The sequence below is a fragment of the Stegostoma tigrinum genome, unplaced genomic scaffold (genome assembly GCF_030684315.1).
Source record: "Stegostoma tigrinum isolate sSteTig4 unplaced genomic scaffold, sSteTig4.hap1 scaffold_222, whole genome shotgun sequence".
Lineage (NCBI taxonomy): Eukaryota > Metazoa > Chordata > Chondrichthyes > Orectolobiformes > Stegostomatidae > Stegostoma > Stegostoma tigrinum.
Window position 1 is genome coordinate 1 of NW_026728159.1, and position 24,861 is coordinate 24,861.

Below are 24,861 nucleotides of genomic sequence, written 5' to 3' on the forward strand. Positions count from 1 at the left end.
TGTGACCGGGTCATGGCTGCAAGGGCCAGTCGCTGTGAGCGGGACATGGCTGCGGGGCCAGTCCCTGTGAGCTCCAGCTCCAGTTCCCTAACGCGGTTTTCAAGGAGCTGGAGTTGGGTGCACTTCCCGCAGATGTAGTCAGCAGGGACACGAGTGGTGACCCTTACCTCCCACATTCTGCAGGAGGAGCATTCAACTGCCCTGACCTCCGTTCCCATTATTCTAAATTCCCAAAGAGACTGTTTAAAATAAAGAATAAAAAATAAACTAGTTACCTTCTGTCGCACAGAAACTTTTTTTTTTGCTTCGAGGAGGATGGGTGGGAGACACTACCCGAGTAGTGTTTCGGGTAATGCAACCAACACAAATATATTCATATAAATATTATAGATATGTAATATATAAAATATTATATGTATAAATATTATATACACAAATATAAATTAGTACATATATTTTCTCATTAGGTTTACCCATGCAACGAATTAAGTGACTATGTAGAGTGTTTAAAGGAGTTTAAATTGCTTACTCCCTGTGCACAATGTCCACGAGCATTCATCAAATGCCACTTTAAACAGAAACACATGAGTTAACCACAATAATAGTGAAAACAATGCAAGGTCCAATGGCTGGAATATTGAACTCTCATGTTAATGAAATAATAACCACTATTTCACAATACACAGTTCGAATGAGAAACACTCCACTTTCCATAGTGGAGAACAAATTTAAAACAACCATTGATCCAACTTTGTCCACGAAGACATTCTACGAATTCGGGAAATGTTTTCTGTGTGGTGTATTCCTGATGAAGTTGATGCTAATAATGAAGCATCATTTCACTGAACTCTTGAACTTCCTGGTACGGTTACAGCCAGGAAACGTACAGATTTATCACCAATGCAGCACAGCAGGACAAGAAATGAGAACCGTTACGATTCCAGCTGCTTCAGCAAGTGGAATAGTCAAACCCCAGAATAAAACCTGCCTCGCTCGATCTTTTTCCCCTTTGTCAAACCTTGTGGTCTTTCACTGAAACATAAGCACATCAGACTACAGATTAGATTTTACCAATAAAACAGAAGTTTATTACATTGAAGAAATAAAATAAACCAAAATATCAAATATAGCAGTTTCAAAAATTTCAGAACACATTGCAAAAGAAAGTTACCCATGAGAACTTTCCCCTTGACTACTCACAAACTTAAGCTTAGCCTTCCTCAGTTTTTTCACAGTCTGCAGAATTCAAACAAAATACTCGGGGTCTGAAAGATTCACAAATAATAACCCTTACTCTGAGACAACTTATTCCTTTAACTGTTCTAAACAATCGCCTTTTCTGGAGAGACTGTGCTTAATTCTGAAGTCAATGCTTAACAAACAGAGCTTGCAGTACAGAAACAGGCTCATGATGTTATCTATGTTTCACACAAGATTCTTTCTACCCCTTTTTAACCCTGCCATCCCCTTTACCTCATGTGCTCCTCTGGCTTCCTCTTAAAAGTATCTGTGCTATCATTTCAGCCACTCTTCCTGGTTCAAATTTTAACCACTTTCTGGGCAAAGTTGCTTCTCCTGAGTTTCCTGTTAGATTTATTAGTGGCTATGTAGCATCTATATTAATAAAACATTCTTCTATCTGGTCTCAAGAATGAAGCTCCAATAATAGAATTACGAGGTGTGAAGATTTGATAGAGTATAAAACTTGTGCTCTTTCCCCAACATTTTCCACTGAGGAATGAACAAGGAGAGTTCAAGAGCATCCCTGTTACATCCATTGATCAGGAGACTAAAATATCCATTAAACATTCAGTCGGCATTCCACAGCAGTAACACTGATCATATTGTAGTATTCCTCAGAGAGTTTCATGACTGATTCACTGAGAAGCAATCTTGGCTGAGGTTTCAGAATAAAGCAACATGTTGCCTTCGGCTGTATTGGAAAGCTGCTGGTAATGGAACTGTTGAAAGCATTCACACCTTTTCTGGATCCATCTTTTATTCCTGTACTTATCTCATTGCTACACTTTTTGTGCTTTACAAAAGCATTTCCTTTGTCATTTAAAACAATGCAGTCTCTGTCTCTGTAACTTCTATCTCTGTCTAATTTTACATTGTTGCATTTTTCTTGATTCATTCACAAGATGAGGGCGTCACTGGTCAGGCAGCATTTATTGCCCATCCCTTATTGCCCGGAGGGCAGTTAAGAGTCAACCACATTGCTGTGGGTCTGGAGTCACATGTAGGGCAGACCAGGTAAGGAATGCAGTTTTCTTTCCTAAAGGACATCAGTGAACCTAGACAGGTTTTTCCAACAATCGACAATGGATTCACGGCCATCATTAGATTGTTAATTCCAAATATTTCTTGAATTCAAATTCTACCATCTGCCGTGGTGGGTTTCGAACCCAGGTCCCCAAAACATTACTTGGGTTTCTGGATTAACAGTCCAGCGATAATATCACTAGACCATCACCCCTCCTCCAACTTTTAGCTGCCCGAATCTCTGGAATTCCCTTCCCATGCCCCTCCATTTTCACTCTTTCCTCCTGAAAGCTGCCTTTTTGGCAATACTTTATGTCACTTGTCCTAATAACTACCGATTTGTAATTAAATACACTCAGTGTGGATTTGTTCACGGGTGATCACGTCTGGGTAGTACAACAGCAAAATACTGCAAATGCTGGCAATCTAAAGTAAGACCAAAACACGCTGGAAATATTCAGCACAATGGACCTATCTTTGGACTTCTGATGGCAGGTTAATGAAACATTAATTCTGTTTCTCTGTCCACAGACGCTGCCAGACCTTCTGAGCAGTTCTGGGATTTTCTGATTTCATTTGTGTCTGATGAACTTGATTCTATATTTGAATTTCATGATTCATAGAATCCCTACAGGGTGCAAGCAGGCGATTCATCCCATCAAGTCAACACCAACCCTCCAAACAGCGTCCCAGCCAACACATCCCCTATCCTATCCCTGTAACCCTTCATCTCCAATGGCTAATCCACCTAATCTACACGTCCCTGCACACTATGGGTAATTTCGCATAGGCAATTTAGCATGGCCAATCCACCTACCCTCCACATCTTTGGACTGTGGAAGGAAACCAGAGCACCTGGAGGAAGCCCACACAGACATGGTGAGAGTGTGCAAACTCCGCACAGACAGTCTCCTGAGGCTGGAATCAAACCCTGATCCCTGGTGCTGTGAGTCAGCAGTTCTAACCACAGAGTCACTATGCCGCACCAATTTGAATTGGTGTTAAAGAGGGTCAAGGAGAGTAGAGCATTTGATGCAGCTTACGGAGGTTTCAAGGTGGCTTTGGACTAGTTCACACATGATGAATTGGTCAAAACAGAAGGTGGTGATGGAATCTGAGGGAAAGTAGCAAATGGAACAAAATAAACTCAGTGACTGCAGACAAAGGGTAATGCTCACTGTAGTTGTAGTTGAAAGGTCATTTCTATTGGGATTCCACAGGGTTCAGTATTGGGTCCTTTCCCTTTCATGGTAGATAGCAAAGAAGCAAACTTAAGTGCAGGGGGCACCATTAAAAATTTGCAGATGATAGACTAAAAATGAGTGCATGGTTGATAAAGAGGAAGAAAGCTGCAGACTTGGAATATAGTAACAATGGGCTGATCGGTTAACAGAAAGGGACAAATAGAATTTAATCTGCCGGAATGTGCAGTAAGGCATTTGGGGAGGGCAAACTAGTCAATAGGATACACAATAAATGATACAATACTGATCAGCTTAGAGGCACAGCGTATGTTTCCAGATACTGGGGGGGAGCAATGAGCAGCACATGGTTTGCAACTCTATCAGCTACAAGTTCCCCTCCAAGTCATACTCTCAACTCAACTGGGGTCAGAACCAAGTATAATCTATCCTAGAAATGGAGACTGTTCAGAGGGGCTAAGGAAATAAGCTATTTTTGTGAAAGGGTGTAGTTAGTGAAACTTCCAGAGCTGGAATGTCTGGGGAGAACCGTGTGGATTAGTAAAACACTGAGGAAGTCTAAACTCTCAGTTGTGTGAATGGTGAAGGAGGAAGACCCCACAATTTGAGGGACAGAAACTGAGCAGAAGCAGTTAAATCTAACATGCAGATTTGATAGAGAAAGAAAACCGCTCCAGATTGTTAAGTAACTGTAAAGTGACTGTTTTAGGGAGTACATGGGATGCTGTTTTGTTGTGTTTTGCAACCTTTCAAACTGTGTTATATAGTTAGTTTGGTTTGCTTTATTGTATTTTACTTTCTTTAGTGCAATGAACTGTTTTATTGTTAAAACCAAATGTGCAGCTTTGTGTGCTTATGTTTCAGTGAAAGGCTGCCACACTAAATTGAAGAAAAATTGATAATCAAGTCAGATTTCATTCTCGGATGTGGCCTGGCTTGTAACAACAGCAGCTGGAATCATAGCACCAGCAAAAGAAGAATAAATGAAAAAACTTTGTTGGGAGCAGACTGTATAGTTTTCGACATTGTAGAAGAGAAAGAGGACTAACAGAGGTGCTTCTGATCCGGAAGGGAAACAACCAATGATTCTGTTGTACACATTATTTGCCCAAAGACAAGCATTGAATACAAGTTAATTGTGCCCTTGGACACAGCACTGTTTTAGTAGGATATGAAATTTCACTTTAGAATCCATTTTCACTCGCAAATATTGATGGGGAGCACTATTTAATAAAGTGAATTTCTTCAACATCTTCAGAGCTGCATGTTTATCATTCGTATACATGGGAAATCTCAAATTCATTTTGCAGTTACATGAAAATAATGTACAAGGAAAGGAATTTAAACTCAGTATTTTGCACTTCAATTGAGCACAGGCCTTACTCATAAAAATCTCATCTCCTGAATCCCTCTCCAGAATTGATTAACAATGGATACTATATTCATTACAGACAGTATAGGAGATTTTCCGTGTTGTAGCCCATTCCGAAATCTAGGCAAAGCTTCTTGGCGCCTCGCTGCAGGAGTTAAAGATCTGGGGAAATTGCTACATCTTACATCCCTGCCTAGGGGATGCTTCAACATCATTTCCTAAGATAACCACATGTCCATATACATGTTTTCATATTGGGGAGGTCTAAACAGGACACAAACACCTCCAAGGGTATGCCAGCTGACGCCTACATTGAAAGCGTAATACTGAGAATGCTGGAAATCTGAAATAACAGCAAGCGCTGGAGAAACTCAACAGGCCTGGCAGAATTTATGGAGAGAAAAAGGCCGAATTTTACTGTCAGCTATACATCAGTGACTAATACTATTTATTTCAGAGGAAAGGTGACCGGACCTGAAGCCTTAACTTTGATTTCTCTTCACAAATGCTGCCCAGACCGGCTGAGCTTTTTCAGCAACTTCTGTTTTTTGTCTCTTATTTACAGCATCCACAGTTCTTTTGGTTTTTAACACTATTTATTTCTTGAGTTGTAAGGTTTTTGGATTTAAGTTCTTGCCCACTGAGGTGAAAGCTATATCTAGCCCATGTAGTATGGTAGTAAAGGGATGGTGCACTGACTGTGGGGCTGCCTTATGGATGTGTGGTTAAACATTAAACATTCAGTAGGCATTCCACAGCAGTAACACTGATCATATTGTAGTATTCCTCAGAGAGTTTCATGACTGATTCACTGAGAAGCAATCTTGGCTGAGGTTTCAGAATAAAGCAACATGTTGCCTTCGGCTGTATTGGAAAGCTGCTGGTAATGGAACTGTTGAAAGCATTCACACCTTTTCTGGATCCATCTTTTATTCCTGTACTTATCTCATTGCTACACTTTTTGCGCTTTACAAAAGCATTTCCTTTGTCATTTAAAACAATGCAGTCTCTGTCTCTGTAACTTCTATCTCTTGTTTAGAACAGTTAAAGTATTTTGTTAGAATTCTGCAGACTATGAAAATACTGAGGAAGGCTAAGCTTTAAGTTTGAGAGTAGTCAAGGGGAAAGTTCTCATGGGTAACTTTCTTTTGCAATGTGTTCTGAAATTTTTGAAACTGCTATATTTGATATTTTGGTTTATTTTATTTCTTCAATGTAATAAACTTCTGTTTTATTGGTAAAATCTAATCTGTAGTCTGATGTGCTTATGTTTCAGTGAAAGACCACAAGGTTTGACAAAGGGGAAAAAGATCTAGCGAGGCAGGTTTTATTCTGGGGTTTGACTATTCCACTTGCTGAAGCAGCTGGAATCGTAACAATTCTCATTTCTTGTCCTGCTGTGCTGCATTGGTGATAAATCTGTACCTTTGTTTGCTCTCCCAGGTGGAAGTAAAAAAAATCACATGGTATTCTTTAGAGGAAAAACAGGTGAGATCTCACTATCAACATTGCTAAAAGTGATTATCAGGTCATTATCACATTACAGTTTGTGGGAGCTCATGCAAGTAAATTTACTGTTTGTAGGAACTTATGCAAATACATTCTCTATGTTACAGCAGTGACTACACTTTGTCTGTTTCAAAGCACTTTGGTTTGTCCTTATTGGGGAATATCAATCAAGTCTGAATCCTATTTATGTGCGTTTGGAACTAGGTCAGTGAGTTATAAATGTTCAGTTTAATTTTATGCTTAAAGCAATAATTAATTAACTACCGGATTATCCATTCCCCTTTCCCAATTTAACATAGAAACAGAGAAAATTGGACTGGGAGTAGGCCATTCAGTTCTTGAGCCTGCTCCACCATAAAATATGAGCATGCCTGCTCATTGCTGTTCCTGCTTTCTCCCCATATTCTTTGATCTCTTTAGCTCGAAGAACAATATCTAACTCTGTCTTAAAAATATTCAATGATAGAAAATTCCACTGGCTCACCATTCTCTTGGCGAAGACATTTCTCCTCATCTTCGTTCTACTGTGCATCCTTAGTCTGTGACCTTTGGTTCTGCAATCTCCAGTCATGAGGAACACCCTTCTTCACTCACCCTCTCTGATACTCTCCAGCTGTGTGACTTGAATCCACAACCTTTTGACTCAATGGTGATATTTCTACTAAGCCAATACAGTAACAATGGAATCTGTCATGTACCTTCACATCACAGCTATTTCTTTTCTCCATGACTTCATCTTGATTGGCAGCTTGTAAACAGTCAGCACCATACAATACTAGCATAGTAAGTGGCTCCTTACCCTCAGAATAGAGAATCTCGAATGAGGATGCAAGTAGATGCCTTAAAGTGGATGCTCCAACTGGAATCTACAAGATACAGTGTAGTAACGCAACAACATTTCTTCAAAGGTTTCTCCAGAACCCACAACATCTACCAACCAGCAGGGCAAGGACAGCAGGCACATGGGGGCATCACTTCTCAGTTTCCCTCCAATCTTCGGATGTACACACAATCCTGACATGAAAATGTTGCCATTCCATCATCTTTACTGATTGAGAATTCTGCAGCTCCCTCCTTATCATCGCTTTGGGAATACTGTGGTTTTGGAAGGCAGCTCAGGAGCATCTGCTCATGAGCAATTAATGCTGGCCCCGTATCAGTGATGCCCACATTCAAGAAATAAATAATATTTTAAAAAGAGGCATTCAGAATGAATCACCTCTCTTGCCACCCACTTTGCCAATTGTGTTTCTAGGCCAACCCAAGCAGCACAATGAAAGCAAGATGCTCTGAGGCAGGAGGAATGAAGTAGTTTAAAATGGGAAATATTTGCAGTGGTGCAGAGAAAAGACTGGCAAGTGGGGCAGATCAGAAATCTCTTTCCGCCAGTCAACCCAGGCATAATGGATTGAATGCACTCATTCTGTGCTGTACAATTTTATGATTTTAACCATTGTGGAAAGTGGATGGCAAAGCACAAAGCCATCTATACAAAGTCTAAGTGCTTCAACAAGCAGCTAGGCTGCCACGTTACTTTCTGATTTATTGTGCAATTCCATTTCTTTGGTTTAATAGCTTTTTTAAAAAATAAATCTGTATGTACTTACAATGTGTTCTGCAAAACCCACAGCAATTGCTATTCGCCTTCCTTGAAGTTATAAGCAGTTTTACGACAAGGTACGAGAGGCAAGCAAAATCAATAAGGCCATACAAAGCAACCAATTCTGTTCAGGCCAGCATTCATTTCCTCAATCTGAATACACCTTTTACTTTCCCTCACCATGATACAGTACATTCCACATGCACCCACAAAAAAACTATTCATTTCCTGAGTTAGATGCTATAACACTTAAAAGACACTTAGAATCGTACATGAACAGGAAAGATTTGGAGAGTTATGGACCAGGAGCAGGCAGGTGGGACTAGTTTAGCTCGAAAAAATGTTTGGCACGGGCTGGTTTGACTGAAGAGTCTGTTTCCATGCTGTATGATTCTATGACTCTGTTTCTCAAGCAGTTCTCAGAAATATTATAAAAAGATTGAATCTAAAATGAGAAGAACAAAAGGTACTCATATACTCCTTTTTCCTCTCTCCAAGTTTAATAAGTGACACCCAGAAAAAAAGAGTCACAATTTTGGCTATTTGATCTGAGCTTACAAGCTAAGAGATTCTGGACAGCAGCAGGAAGAGGGGTCAACCTATGTGCAGTTGGATGATGGATGTTAGAACGGAATATAGGAACATGTCATTTGAGAGCAACAGAAAGCCATTCAGCCCTTTAACTCTGCTCCACCATCCAGTGGCTGATCTGCTTGTGGACTCAAGCCCCTCTGTCCCTTTTCCCCAAGCCCTCGTCTCCCACATCTATCAAAAAACCATCTAACTCAACCTAGAATAAAGTCAATGGTACAGCCGCCAATACTTTTTGGGGAAGAGAATTCCACAGGCCCATACCCCTCTGATGGAAATCCTCCTTGTCTCCATCATAGAAAGAAGACCTCCTGTTCTTAAATTGTACCCCCTTTTTTGAGATTCCCTCACGAGAGGAAGCATTTTCCCTGTACACAATGTATCAAGTCCCCTCAGGATTTTATATATTGCCATAGGATCAATTCTCATTCTTCTAAGTTCCAACTGGTACAGATCCAACCTTTCCTCACAGGAGAACCCTATCTTCCCAGGAACAGGTCACAGAGTGGTGTCACAGAATGGCTGCCAACAAACCACAACCGATGTATGAGGGTGGCATAAGACAGACAGAATTGGCACACCATGACAGCAGGTCTCCTGGCAGGAGCGGCTACAAGCAGCAGCTTAATAAGAAGGTGCACTCACTATCTACTGGCAAGTTTCTGAAAATTTGCTCCGAGTGAGTGAATGAGAGCAGGCTGCACAGTGTGGTGTTTACACCATTTTCCTTTCACTCACTATACAGATCAATCATTGGATATGAACCCTTTGAAGAGCAGGTGTGCATGCTGGAATGGATAGAGATAGAGGAAGCTGATGTGCTGAAAATTTTGTCAAACATTAACATTGACAAGTCGCCAGGCCAGGACCAGATTTGTCCTCGGCTGCTTTGGGAAGCGAGAAATGCAATTGCTTCGCCACTTGCGAAGATCTTTGCATCCTCGCTCTCCACTGGAGTCGTACCTGAGGACTGGAGAGAGGCAAATGTAATTCCTCTCTTCAAGAAAGGAAATAGGGAAATCCCCGGCAATTATAGACCAGTAAGTCTCACGTCTGTCGTCTGCAAGGTGTTAGAAAGGATTCTGAGGGATAAGATTTATGACCATCTGGAAGAGCATGGCTTGATCAAATACAGTCAACACGGCTTTGTGAGGGGTAGGTCATGCCTTACAAACCTTATCGAGTTTTTTGAGGATGTGACTAGAAAAGTTGATGAGGGTCGAGCTGTGGATGTGGTGTATACGGATTTCAGTAAGGCATTTGATAAGGTTCCCCATGGTAGGCTCATTCAGAAGGTCAGGAGGAATGGGATACAGGGGAACTTAGCTGCTTGGATACAGAATTGGCTGGCCAACAGAAGACAGCGAGTGGTAGTAGAAGGAAAATATTCTGCCTGGAAGTCAGTGGTGAGTGGGGTTCCACAGGGCTCTGTCCTTGGGCCTCTACTGTTTGTAATTTTTATTCATGACTTGGATGAGGGGATTGAAGGATGGGTCAGCAAGTTTGCAGACGACACAAAGGTCGGAGGTGTCGTTGACAGTGTAGAGGGCTGTTGTAGGCTGCAGCGGGACATTGACAGGATGCAGAGATGGGCTGAGAGGTGGCAGATGGAGTTCAACCTGGGTAAATGCGAGGTGATGCATTTTGGAAGGTCGAATTTGAAAGCTGAGTACAGGATTAACGATAGGATTCTTGGCAGTGTGGAGGAACAGAGGGATCTTGGTGTGCAGATACATAGATCCCTTAAAATGGCCACCCAAGTGGACAGGGTTGTTAAGAAAGCATATGGTGTTTTGGCTTTCATTAACAGGGGGATTGAGTTTAAGAGTCGTGAGATCTTGTTGCAGCTCTATAAAACTTTGGTTAGACCGCACTTGGAATACTGCGTCCAGTTCTGGGCGCCCTATTATAGGAAAGATGTGGATGCTTTGGAGAGGGTTCAGAGGAGGTTTACCAGGATGCTGCCTGGACTGGAGGGCTTATCTTATGAAGAGAGGTTGACTGAGCTCGGTCTCTTTTCATTGGAGAAAAGGAGGAGAGGGGATCTAATTGAGGTATACAAGATAATGAGAGGCATAGATAGAGTTGATAGCCAGAGACTATTTCCCAGGGCAGAAATGGCGAGCATGAGGGGTCATAGTTTTAAGCTGGTTGGTGGAAAGTATAGAGGGGATGTCAGAGGCAGGTTCTTTACGCAGAGAGTTGTGAGAGCATGGAATGCGTTGCCAGCAGCAGTTGTGGAAGCAAGGTCATTGGGGTCATTTAAGAGACTGCTGGACATGTATATGGTCACAGAAATTTGAGGGTGCATACATGAGGATCAATGGTCGGCACAACATTGTGGGCTGAAGGGCCTGTTCTGTGCTGTACTGTTCTATGTTCTATGTTCTATGTTCTATATTAGCTGCAGCTCAGTGGGTTTCACTCCAACCGTTAAGACAGAATGTCATTGTTCAAGTCAGGATCTTTCGACCTGAGAAGAAAATCTAGGCTAACATACCCAGTGCTCCATTGTTGGAGGTGCTGACCTTTGGATGATACCATTCGAACCAACACTCTACCCATTGAAATTGTGGCTTCAGGTGTCTCGTTGTTAAATACTCGTATTCCCTCTCAGGTAATGTCATGCCTCTGTTGTCAAGCAGAGTTATCCTGGTGTTTTGGTCAATACTAAGCTCTGAACTGATATTACTGAAGGGGTTTTCTGGTCACTGTGATGTTGCCGTTTGTGAGATCTCACTGTGCACAAATGGACTGCCGTGTTTCCACATTACGACAGTGACTCCAATTCTCAACTATTCTCTTGGCCAGAAGTTGTTTGGGATATCCTAAAGCTGTGAAATGCACAATGTTAAGAAAGAAAGCCTTCTCTTTCTTCCCTTTCATGGCCTCAGGACATTCCAAAGCACTTTACAGCCAATGAAGTATTTTGGCAGTCATCAGTTGGTAATACAGAACTTGAAAAAAATACATTTTGTTTATCCTTTTCATCTTGCACTTATTGGGGCAATTTGCAAGAAGTGAAGGGAAAAGCTGTACACAAAGAGAGTGCTGATTCATTTGGAAGTGGAACCACATCAATATTTAGGAACAGGTACAGCAAATGGTTGAAGTAAAGATGAATAAAGCAATTACAGTGGACTCTGAGGTGTTTCCACAGGGAAAACACCAGGACTCACTTCTTATTTACTATAATAGTTGATCCTTTTACATTGTATTTGATGTGAATTGTCCTGTTAAGTGCAAGTTGAAAAACTGGAGCAAAATATGCCTTTTCTCAGCAGTATTCATATTTTGGAAGTGTAGTCACTATTGCAATGTCAGGAAATGCAGCAGTCAATTTAGGCACAGCAAGCTGCTACAGTTAACAAAGCAACAGCGAGAAAAATTCATTCCCTCCACCAGTGATGGGAAGTAGCAGCTGTGCACATCATCTACAAAATCCCCTGCATAAATTCACCAAGGCTCTTTAGAAACCAACACTTTCATAAATACTACCATCTAGAAGGATAAGGGCAGCAAATTTATGGGAATACCACCACCTGCAAGTTGCCCTCCAAGCCATGGTTCAAGAAGGCAGCTCACCAACACCTTGTCAAGGGCAGCTATGAGTGGGCAATAAATACTGGCCAGCCAGCAGCAGCTCCATTCTAAGAATGCATACAAAAAAACCCCAGGTAATTTATTCAGTGCCAGTTCTTCCTTTCTTTAATGACTATTTAAAGTCTCTATTGATGGTATAACTAAAGCAGCACAAGCCCTTGTTTCCAACTGCTGCATCAAACACATAGAGTTCAAAATGTGCAACCAGAATTAATGACTGAACAGGCAGCCAAGTCAATATTTAGGAATAGGTTAAGCAAGTGGTCAAAGTAAGGATGAATAAAGCATTCACTGGAACAGAGTGGGCACATGGGATTAAGACTCATGTCCATGTAGAGGGTAAAATCTTTATACAAAAACGTTGGTTAGAGTGAGTGGCAACTGTTTGCCTTTATTCACGTCTTTAATGGATTCTAAGGCATGTCTCAGAAACTGATACTGCAATAACAAGTAGATAGTAGCAAGGGGAAGAGGTAGGTTTTCATCAGACTGATGCTCTATGTCATTAGCGAAACTTCTGGAAGAGCTTTACATTCTACTTCAACATTCAAAGGGGAGACCAAAACCTCTCCAAAGTAACGCCAGTGATTATATCAAATGATTATATCAAATATCACAAGGTACACACACACACACACACACACACACACACACACACACACACACACACACACACACACACACACACACACAGTATCCATCTTGTAATTTCCACGTCATTTTCACTGTGATTGTGTTGAAGGTCAAAAGGCATGGAATTGTCACAGCAAACCTCAAACTGCTGAATTCTGGCAGAAATCCAAGAATCATCCCAACTGAAATAAAATGCACCTTTCAATCTGTAAAGACATGTCACAGCACAGGAGTTGACATAGGTGCAGTTGGAATTTTGAGTTTTATCATTAAAAGAATAAAAATGTCTCATCATTTTAATTTGTCACACCAACTTGCAGACAAATCACGTACTACACATCTGGCATGATAGTAAAATAACAGTGGGACACATAGATGCTCTACAATAGAGATAACAAGGTGTAGAGCTGGATGTACACAGCAGGCCAAGCAACATCAGAGGAGCAGGAAGGCTGATGTTTCAAGCCAAGACCCTTCTGCAGAAATCTTTGACATGATTTTGGAGTATCGTGGAAATTTGCAGCAATGGAAGGAGAGCATTTGGCCCAGCGCATCTTTGCCAGCCAAATTAAAATTATCAAGTTGAATCCTGTTTTCCAGCTCTTGGCCCTCGACATTAATGTTAGTTCAAATACAGATCCAAGTTATTTTTAAACTCTAGCAGCTTTTATATCTTCAGTTGCAAAACTTTATGGACCCTCTCGACACTCTTCTAAATATTTTGTCCCATCCTCTCCTAAAAACACTGCTTCGTGTTTTTGGCTGCAAAGTAAGTGGCCACAGTCTCAGCCAAGAAACCAATCAGTCAGTACCTCGTATTATCATGGGAGGTGGAGACAGAACACTGGGCTTAGCCAGGATCTGTACTTCCATGAGCATTGCACACACCACACAGAGTTCCCAATTTAATAAAGAAAAGTTCTAATTATGTGGATTATGCTGGCAAAGTCACCATTTTATTGCCCATTTTTATGAACTATTTGCTATACTACTTCAGAAGGCAAGTAAGGGTCAACTGCCTCAGGGCTGAATGACACAAGACTCTGGGTTCCCCACTTCTTTGACTAAAAGCACAGAGGTGGGGAAGTCTGCCAAGCTCTGCAACCATCTGATGGGTTGATTGCTCCGCTTACACATGAAGATGTCCTGCCTCAGAGAGATTCAGGCCAGTAAGAGATTGGCAGCATTCCAGCACTGTACCAGCAGCACCACCAGAAGACGTGGTCATTACTGGTATTGCACTTGGGACTTGGACAATTGTTCCAGATTCAGCTCACCAAGTGAGAAGAATTGGTAGGCCCTAGTGAGGATATGTTGGGGAGTTGGGGTGTTGTCAGAATTTTGAAGACTGGTGATAAGCAAGGCATTACATATGATCCTCAAATGGGAGCATGGGCTAATTTAGAAGAGACAGTCACCATCTGCCACCCCACCCTCAAACCCAGCCCCAACATAGCTACCTGCTGGGTATTTGGCGTTAGGCCTCTCCAGCCATTTAAAACCCAATGATACCGCACCCTCCCACCTCGATTTATTGTCTAATAACAACAGCATGTATGCATCTTGCATTGGTAAAAGTAAAATGTCTCACAATATTTCATAGGAGGAATGATCTAATCAAACGTGACACTGGCAATATCAACACAAGTCACCGCTCTGGTATTTTATAACCAATAATGTAAAGGAGAACATGGTCGGGGGGGCGGGGTGGTAAAGGAGTGGTGAGGTTTATGGAAGAAATTCCAGAGCTTAAGGCATTGTCAGCTGAAGGCATGGTCACCAATTATGGAGCACCAATAGACACGAAGACAGACTTTGTGAAGCATGGAGAGTTTCATTATCTGTCCCAAGGAAAATAGCATCATCATCACAGATATGATCATTATTGGTAAACATTGATACAGTGTTGCATTCAGTCAGTGAACTTAGAGAACCAATAGAGAGAAATCCAACAAATGCACAGGCCACGCATTCAAAATCTAAACTCAACAGGGATCATGAGGTCAAAGGGAGAGTCAACCCACAAAGGTTCTCAACACCAGAGAATAAGCCAGAAAATTACAAATCAAAGTACTGTGTGTGACATGATACATCAGTAAGAAACTATTTTTAAAGGGACATGGTGTCTTCTCCTGAAAGACTTCCACTGCATCCAACAATTGGAGTCTTGTAGAACACAACTACAGCAGCTCTTCATAACTGGATAGCAGAGCAGCGCATCTCCAGACTATGACAGAATCTCATCCTGGCAAATAATGCTTTTAGTTTATTCCATCATCCTTAATCACAATATGTTTTACTCATGTAGGAGCAAGTCACATCAAAATAAATTAACATTTTCCCACGATTTACTCACAGTGTACCCTTCAAATCCCATTATTCTTTTATTTTTAACAAAATATCTGGAGTGAAGCTTTAGGCAAATATAGAACTGAATAAGATTCCCCCTCCCACATTGTGGCGTACATTATCAAGTTTCCAGTTAAGCGATACATAAATGTTTCAGAAATCCTCACTGGGCCTTGTTCGGAAAGGGTTGCCTTTTCCTCCTCCTTGCAGCCAGGATAGCTGGGAGAGACATCACTCCTGCGTCTCAGACAATCTTTCCGAAAATACTGTTATTACTACATCATAGATCAGCCAGCTCGAGGTCTCCCCCGTTTAATCCTGGTTAATTTTAGAATTGAAATCTATCAATTAAAGCGTCTCCCAGCAAAACTGCTTCGAATTACCAGATCTGCAGCATCTATTGCTTTGTCATCAACAGGCACTTGTCAGCCCATCAATCAAGGGGTTAAATTTAAAATAGCCCCGGTTGTTTGGGGCGTGCGAGCCAGTGAGCATCCGGCAGTAAGGGAACAGCGTCAGAGGGCTGCAAGCTAACGGGGTCCGAATCATGTTGCCAAACCACTGCCCGGGTGTGGAGTCACTGCATTTGTCACATCCAAGTCCCCCCTCACGTCTCCAGGCTCTCTTTGCAACACAGCAACAACAACCTGCACAGAGTGGGTCAAACAAGATCTCCAGTTTGCACTTCCTCAGAAGCGAGACTCTGAGCTATTACCTTCTTGACAGCTTTCCACGAGAATTAGCTGTTTAACCATCTTAGTCACTGGCCTGATATTCTCTGGTCGGGCACTTTTTTTGCCGAAACAGAACAGTGCAAACCTCCAGAACCACCTTTCCCCTTATACGAACTGATTCTGTGCGTTGTATCTCAACCGTGGATTCGCTACAAACCATCTGCAATCTCTTGCCCGGTTGATAGGGAATCTAGGATTCCCAGTATTGACCTTATCTATCCTCAACGTCCAATCTGCGCTGTTAGGAGCAGAAAGCGCCGGCTTGTGAAGCTAAGGGATGCAGGGGAGCTGTCTGAGGGAGAGAGAACGCACTATTCAGGCTAATGCTACATTCCCACCGATTGCACTGTATCAAGAGTCACGAACAGCATCGGTCAAGATATGAGAGCCCATATTGAACAACAGACCAAACTCCCTCCCCTCCTACTCCACAATAACAGGACATTTGCAAAACACACACACACAAAAAAACGCAGGCACATTCACATCAGCCAATGGAACGGTGTGTAAAGGGTACTCACTCGCTTTGCCTTGTTTCGGCCTTTGCAACAGCTTCTGCATTGCAGCTACATCTTCGGTTTTGACAGCTTGCAGTAATTCCTGATCTTTCTCCATGGCTTGTTGATGTGTGTGTGTTTATGTGCGTGTTTTTATATCCGATGCATCTTAGGTTTTAGGAGCTGAAGCGAGAGAGAGACACACACACACACACACACACACAGAGGGAGGAAGACTATGCCTGGCAGAGTGTGTGCATAGAGGCAGGGACAGGAGGAGAGCTACCGATGGGTGAAAGGCATAGACAGCCTCGTCTCTTGTATCACAAACCAAAACAGCTCTCTCTCCTAAAATAATAAAATGTGAGGCTGGATGAGCACAGCAGGCCAAGCAGCATCTCAGGAGCACAAAAGCTGACGTTTCGGGCCTAGACCCTTCATCAGAGAGGGGGACGGGGAGAGGGAACTGGAATAAATAGGGAGAGAGGGGGAGGCGGACCGAAGGTGGAGAGGAGAGAAAAGGTAAGTCCAGGGAAGACGGACAGGTCAAGGAGGTGGGATGAGGTTAGTCGGTAGATGGGGGTGCGGCTTGGGGTGGGAGGAAGGGATGGCTGAGAGGAAGAACAGGTTAGGGAGGCAGAGACAGGTTGGACTGGTTTTGGGATGCAGTGGGTGGAGGGGAAGAGCTGGGCTGGTTGTGTGGTGCAGTGGGGGGAGGGGACGAACTGGGCTGGTTTAGGGATGCGGTGGGGGAAGGGGAGATTCAGCATCCCTAAACCAGCCCAGTTCGTCCCCTCCCCCCACTGCACCTCACAACCAGCCCAGCTCTTCCCCCCCACCCACTGCATCCCAAAACCAGTCCAACCTGTCTCTGCCTCCCTAACCGGTTCTTCCTCTCACCCATCCCTTCCTCCCCCCGACAAGCCGCACCTCCATCGACCTACTAACCTCATCCCACCTCCTTGACCTGTCCGTCTTCCCTGGACTGACCTATCCCCTCCCTACCTCCCCACCTATACTCTCCTCCCCACCTATCTTCTTTACTCTCCATCTTCGGTCCGCCTCTCCCTCTCTCCCTGTTTATTCCAGTTCCCTCTCCCCATCCCCCTCTCTGATGAAGGGTCTAGGCCCGAAACGTCAGCTTGTGTGCTCCTGAGATGCTGCTTGGCCTGCTGTGTTCATCCAGCCTCACATTTTATTATCTTGGAATTCTCCAGCATCTGCAGTTCCCATTATCTCAGCTCTCTCTCCCCTTCCCCACCCCGGATTATTGCAAATAAAAAGGACAACACAAAATTCTCCTTGCTGTCCTCCCGCGAGAGCCTGGTGGCTGCACTAAGTGCACAGCGGCGATGCCATGGTTCTTCAGTCCGTCCTCACCCCCATCGCGTTTCGCAGCCGCTGCCTCACGCTCGCTCTCTCTCTCTCTCTTTCTCCACAAGAGCTGAGATCTGCTTTCAATGCTCCTACCCTGCCGCATGGCGGAGGAAGATTGTACAGGAGCCAAATCATCACATCCCTCTCATACCAAATAGGACAGATCCTGGGCCAAGGCAGGTTTATTTCTGGAAGCGCTCTTAAAGGAAACCCCTACCAAAGAGTGCGTGTTGGGGGTGGGGTGGGGTGGGAAAGGGGTGGAACTAATCCTTTTAAAATCTCTGGTTTGTAACCATTTTCTGAAAATAACACCGCTTTGCTTTCTAACATCCCGCTAATCCTTCCCACCATTGCAATATCTGTATTTATTGGTCGATAGACAAGAATTGAACAGGTGAAACTGCACATTTAAACATTATGCTCGTCACAATATTAACTGATGGAAATGGATGCTGTAACTTCAACTTGGCCGGGACTGTTCCAAACTCTCTATCATCCTGGATTAAGAACCGCAAGGTGATGCAGCGTTGGTACCTGGTCCCTTTTCACTGGGGGTTGCCAACCTGCTGTCTCAGGAGTCAGCATAACATTTGGCGATTGCAATTTTACGCTGCAAATAGCGCCAATTTGAAAATAATACCGGCGTCTCCGGAAGTGAATTAAACTTGGACAAGAAGCAAATGCGGCTTCCATCAATCATTCCACCCGCCACCACAGCCCTCTCCCACTTCTTACGCCCCTTCAATTATACTTAACACACAAATACAGCTCAATTCCGATTAGCACGTCTCGTTATTTTTTCACTCCCTTCCCCGCCATGTTAACCAGTTATCATTGAGCACCCTGGCTGGTTCCTTATCTGGTCAATCCATAATTGGACATCCCATCTGTGGTCTGGGATCAAGCTAGTTATTTGGGAATTATCTCCACACCTGTCTGAAAGGCAGTGTCTTGTTCTCCCGGGGTTATTTTTAATCTGGAAGCAATGCTAATGATGCTGTCTGACTTGGGGTCATGCTTGTCATCAAGATTTGTATGTGCACTCTGCGCAGGGTGGCAATTAACTCGGAAATGTTTTCACCTAGCGGCTGAATGGCTCTAAGTGTCTGCACCCCTCTCATGTGTGTAAATTATCACTGACATGTAAACCTCTGATGGTTCTAATTTGGGATACCACATTATCAATGAGTTATTTTCCGTGTCTTAAGATCCAATAACGTCAGTATCCACTTGCCCACATCATTTGGATGCTTGAGATAGGCGCAGGTAACAGAGAAGGTTGAAAAGGACAAAGATGCTGTTGTGCTGTGCATGGGCTATCCAAAAGCATTTTGTACAATTTTTGAAGAAAATCTCAGAATGAAAGGGATCCAAAATTGTCTGAGGGATAAGAAAGAGAGTGTAATATAACAAAGTGTGTAGCTGGATGAACACAGCAGGCCAAGCAGCATCTCAGGAGCACCAAAGCTGACGTCAGCTGCTGTGCTCCTGAGATGCTGCTCAGCCTGCTGTGTTCATCCAGCTACACACTTTGTTATCCTGGATTCTCCAGCATCTGCAGTTCCCATTATCTCTGATCACAAGAAAGAGAGTGTGATGGGTGTTTTTCTGATTGAGAGGATGTTTGTTGTGGAGTTCCCCTGAGGCTGGTATTGAGACCCTTGCTTTCCTGATACGGACATAAATGATCTAGGCTTGGGTGTGCAGGGGACAACATTGTACTGTGCAGATGACACAAAACTCCAATGTACTGCGACCTGTTATGAGACATAGAGTCATAGAAATGTACAGCACAGTCGTTGGTCCATTTCATGGGCGCCATTAGACTTTCATTCCTGGGTGTTGTTTTTAAATTGAAATTGGATTCAAACATGCGTCATGGTGAAAGTTGATTCTGATTACCTGAATCTCCGGATTACTAGTCCAGTGATGTTGTCACAACGCCTCCATTTATGAGAATGATTCTCAGGGATGAGAAACTCAGTTATGAGGATTTTTTCAAGGTACTGGGACTGCTTTCCTTGGAAACTTGATAGAAACTTTCCAAAACCATGAGTGCTCAGGAGAAAGCAGATAGGAATAAAATGCTTCAGAGATAGTCGGACCTGCAGATGCTGGGGAATCTGAGATAACAAGGTGCTGAGCTGGATGAACGCAGCAGGCCCAGCAGCATCAGAGGAGCAGGAAGGCTGACATTTCAGGCCTAGACCCTTCTTCATTTTTCTGACGAAAGTTCAGAAAGCTCTTCATCCAGTTCTACACCTTGTTATCTAGGAATAAAATGTTCCCACTCCTAAAATGAATCTAGAACCAGAGGGCACAGTTTCAAAGATGCTAACAAAAGAAGCAAATGGGCAGTGAGAAAAAATACTTTATTCAGCCAGTGAGTGATCTGGGCCTGGAATCCACTGCCCGGAAATGTGGTGGTGGCAGATTCGGCGAAGGCACGCAAGAGGGATGGTTACTTAAACAGAAAAAAAAATACATGCAGGGTTTTTGGAAAAAGGTAGAAGATTGGCCTTAAATTAGAGTGCTCAGAGAGCTTGGCAAGTATGATGGGCTGAATGTCTTCCTTCTGCGTTGCAGCAATTCTGCGTTTCTGCCAGGTTCACTCTTCTGTTGTGGGCAGTGATGGATGGCATTTTTGCAGGCAATCACGTAGGTGCTGGATTTTGTACATGACGGGTAGAATTTAACACCCCTCTCTTTATGCGGGGTTTGAGCTGGAGAGTGTAAGTACGGACCTGACTGTCTTTCAAGTTTTACCCTGATGCAGTCTCGATTGGGAAGGCTGGTAAATGGTCTTTACTCCCCTGAGTGGGCAATTAATAACTGAGGCTGAACAAATATCACACAGAAAGTTTGAGAAGTAAAACTCTTAATTATAGAATCCCTACAGTGTACAATCAGACCCTTTGACCCAACATTGACCTTTGCAGCATTCCACCCACACCCATTCCACTATAACCCACCTAACCCACACATACCTGGACACTCTTAGCAACTTAGCATGGCCAAGCCATCTAACCTGCACATCTTTGGACTGTGGGAGGAAACTGGAGCACCCAGAGGAAACCCATGCAGACATATACAGAATGTGCAAACTCCACACAGACAGTCACCTGAGGTTGGAATTGAACCTGGGTCCCTGGAGCTGTGAGGCAGCAGTGCTAACCATTGATCCGCCATGCCATATTAGTAGCGATGGCAAACAGATAGCACCTGACTACCTTTTCTTACAACCTCCTGATTCCCTGGCCAGAAAACCTCTCCCACGACCCCAATTTGTTCATGACTCACTAATAGCATTGGATTAATTGCAGTACCAGCATCAGCCACCCTTCCTGGTGGCACCACCTGCAATGGCGAGACACTAGTCTCTGTTTGGCCTGCATCTCTCAGTGAGTGGGGTTTTAGCCACAGACTGCCCCCGAATGGTAAGTGCTCGGTTGGCACTTCATTCACTGGAACTTTCCTGACACGGTAACCTGGGGTTTCTGTCAGTTCTCCAAGTGCTAGGTATAATCCCTGTCATCTGATTCACATTCTGATGGAAGTATGCGTAATGCTGCTTGGATGCTAATGGTATATGTTTTGACCTCAGTATTCCAGTTACAATCCTCTCTTAATCCAGTGCAGTGAGGATAGAGATATCACCAACTACTTACAGGTTAGATGCAAGTGGATTTCCGCTGACTCTTGTAAAAGTGTTTCGTGGTTTTCAGAGCTGTTTAAGCCAGCTGAAATCTCTCAGGAATGGGGAAGCATTCCCTGACTGTGAGGATACTGCACAAGTCAACAACAGGGCTACAGTAGTGGCTATCCCCTCAGACAAGCATGACTGAGAGAATGGACAGAAATCACACAGAGCAGGACAGGTGACTGGAATAAGGTGAATGATGAAGGAGACAACGATTCTCAGTGGGATACCTGAATCTCCAGAGTCTGAATGGAGCCATTTTTCCCGTCGTGAAGAACTGTGCGTGAGCTTTCACCTTAGTACAGACATCCTCACTGGAATTGATCACTTCTGAAACTGTAACTACAACCTCCAAGCAGGGTCACAAGGTCATGGCCAGAGGATGGGAAGATTCCAGGCTGGCCCAAAGATTACTTGCAAAATTTTCCAGCTTGTCATTTTTCCTGTTCCCATAAGGACCTGTAATGGGAATCAAAATTACATGAAAATCAAGTACATTTCAGTTTTCCTTGTCAGAGAGCAGCAGGATACTGAACAGAAGACTTTGTAATAATTCTTCAATATTCTGCCCTGCCATCCTCATTTGAACAACTTGAAGTAATGAGGAGGTGACAAGAGCCTTTGTTTGATGACGTGGTCCATATGGGAGTGTGTATTACACACTCAGAGGGGCTGCATAAAGTACCACAGGAAATGTAATGGTGCAGACCACTGGAGTAGTTCAATGTTGCTTCTGCTGCCTGGAGCACTCTGGGGCAGTCCTGCAGTACAGAGAAGGGCCGGTGTCGTCATGATTCTTGATAGTCTCCAACCTTGGCATCATGAGGGTACGCTGTCGCTGCCAGTGATAGGGCACCAGCTGAGAAAGAGGAGGAGTTGGAAGCAGTGAGGAGGTAACCATTGCAGCTTTTTTGTTGCCAGACTTTCTGTGATCCATTCGACCAACTGTAACACAGGTAAATGTAAGATCAAATTCCACTAACAAGGCTGAACCTTCCCTCTCCTTGGCTGTTGACGACCACTGCACCACTTGTCTACAAACAACAGTAAATGCCATCACAATATCGATATTTCAAAACAATAATGTTGAACAATCTATGCCATAATGCATGCAAATATCAACTGCTCTCATTTATTTCCTTCATACCAGTATTACAGGTGCCTTTTTCTTGCTTAATGCTCCAAAGAGTGCGATCCCTGTGACTGTGGCACTGCAGGTGAAAGCTGATGATTTTTATTGTGTTTATCCTGAGTAACTCTAGCTCCAGAAGGGCCCACCCACGACTGTACCACAACAGCTTCTGCTTTTTCTGGAGCAGAGATGCCAATCATGACTCAATCTGTAACTGTTCCCATCAGGTTGGCCACAACTCAGTGTTGGAGTGGATGGGTTCCAAACACTGCGCCAGATTGAAGCCAGAGTCTTTCCTGCTCCGTGACATTAATGGCAGGCTTTCTAACCTGCCAATGCACCAATCCTTCTTCTGTCGGCCACCCCATCCCCATTGCAGTTCTCATCTGAATCCCCTGTAGCTGAAATGGAGTGTGACTTCATCCTCTGGTGAACTGGCTCCAATTCCTTGAGACCTCACTGCAGGTCACTCATGCTCAGTGTACGAAATGAGGAATAACTGGTTGAGGGACAGAGTGGTTGAGGAAAGAAATTCCAGTGTTAGTACCTTGGCAGCTCACAGCAATGCCACCTGTGAGCTAACTACAACTGGAAATGTTCAGGAATGAGTTAGTGTAAGACTGTAGATAGCTCTGAAAACTAGGAGACTGGAGGGGATTACAGAGATTAGGGGAGGGATTCAAGACCGTGGAGGGATTTGAAACCGAAACTAGAGTTTATTAATTAATATTAAAATTGAGGATTTGCTGAACTTGGAATTGATGCAGGTCAAGGGGCACAGGATGTGCTATGAACGGTTAACATAAACAGCAGAAGACCCTGATTTTATCGAGAATAGAAAACGGGAGGTGCGCAGGGTGCATTGGAATAATTAAGTGCAAAGGGACCAATTGCAAGAAAGTCTGTTTCAGCAACAAATAAACTGGGATTGGAACAAAGTAAGATGTTACAACAGCATTCGTTTGATCGTTCTTTGTGAAAGGGGTGGGGAGCGGTTGTGAGGAAAGAAGGGGTGAGGGCAGGACATTTCCATAATTCTTCTTTCTTTCAATTAGAGTTTCTTTATTTAGTTTCACTGTCTTCTGTCCCTGTAGAGTGCACTGGGTTAATGGCAGGAAATGTACAAGGAGAAGTCCCCTCAGTGACAGCCAACTGTGTGAGAGCTATTAAAAGAGGAATTACTAAATAATGTTCACTAAATCTGGAGAACTCTGATTTTGTTTACTAATGAGATTTATCAGCTCTGGTTTCTTTCAGTTGACAGCAAGAGGTTTGTTGATGAATCTCTAACATTCACAGCTTTGACTTTCAACCAACTTTCCACAAGGGGTGGGGGGGGTGGGGTTCGTGAATGGAAGGAGCTGCCAACAGATGTGGTCGAGGCAGATAAAATTGCTGTATTTAAAAGACATTTGGACAGGTACACAATTAGGAAAGGTTTAGACGGATACCAAACACAGGCAAATGGGACCGGTTAAGTTTGGGACACCTGATCAGTACAGATGATTGGGACTGAAGGTCCTCATTCTGTGCTGTATGACTCTATGAATCTATGATTGAAGAGCTAACTAGGTGTGTGCATGAGGGCAATGCATTTGATACAGTCTACTTGGGCATCAGCAAAGCTTTTGACAAGATCCCCCATTTGAAGACTGTTAGAACAGGAAACAGTCCATGGGATCCGAGGACACATGTGCACAGGAAATCATAACTCATGTAATTTGATTGAGTTTTTTAAAGTAGTAATCAAGAGCATTGACGAAGGCAGAAAGATGGACGCATACGGGCTTCAGTAAGGCGTTCAAGGTGGTTCCTCACGGTACTCCAAGAGGGAAGTTAAATCACACGGAGCACAGGGAGAGCTAGCCATAGAACATAGAACATTACAGCACAGTACAGGCCCTTCGGCCCTCGATCTTGTGCCGACCTGTCATGCCGATCTCAAGCCCATCTAACCTGCACTATTCCATGTACGCCCATATGCTTATCCAATGGCGACTTAAATATACCTAAAGTTGGCAAATCTACGACCGTTGCAGGCAAAGTGTTCCATTCCCTTACTACTCTCTGAGTAAACAAACTACCTCTGACATCTGTCCTATATCTTTCACCCCTCAATTTAAAGCTATGCCCCCTCGTGTTCGCCGTCACCATCCGAGGAAAAAGGCTCTCCCTATCCACCCTATCTAACCCTCTGATTATTTTATATGTCTCAATTAAGTCACCTCTCAACCTTCTTCTCTCGAATGAAAACAGCCTCAAGTCCCTCAGCCATTCATTCTAAGACCTTCCCTCTA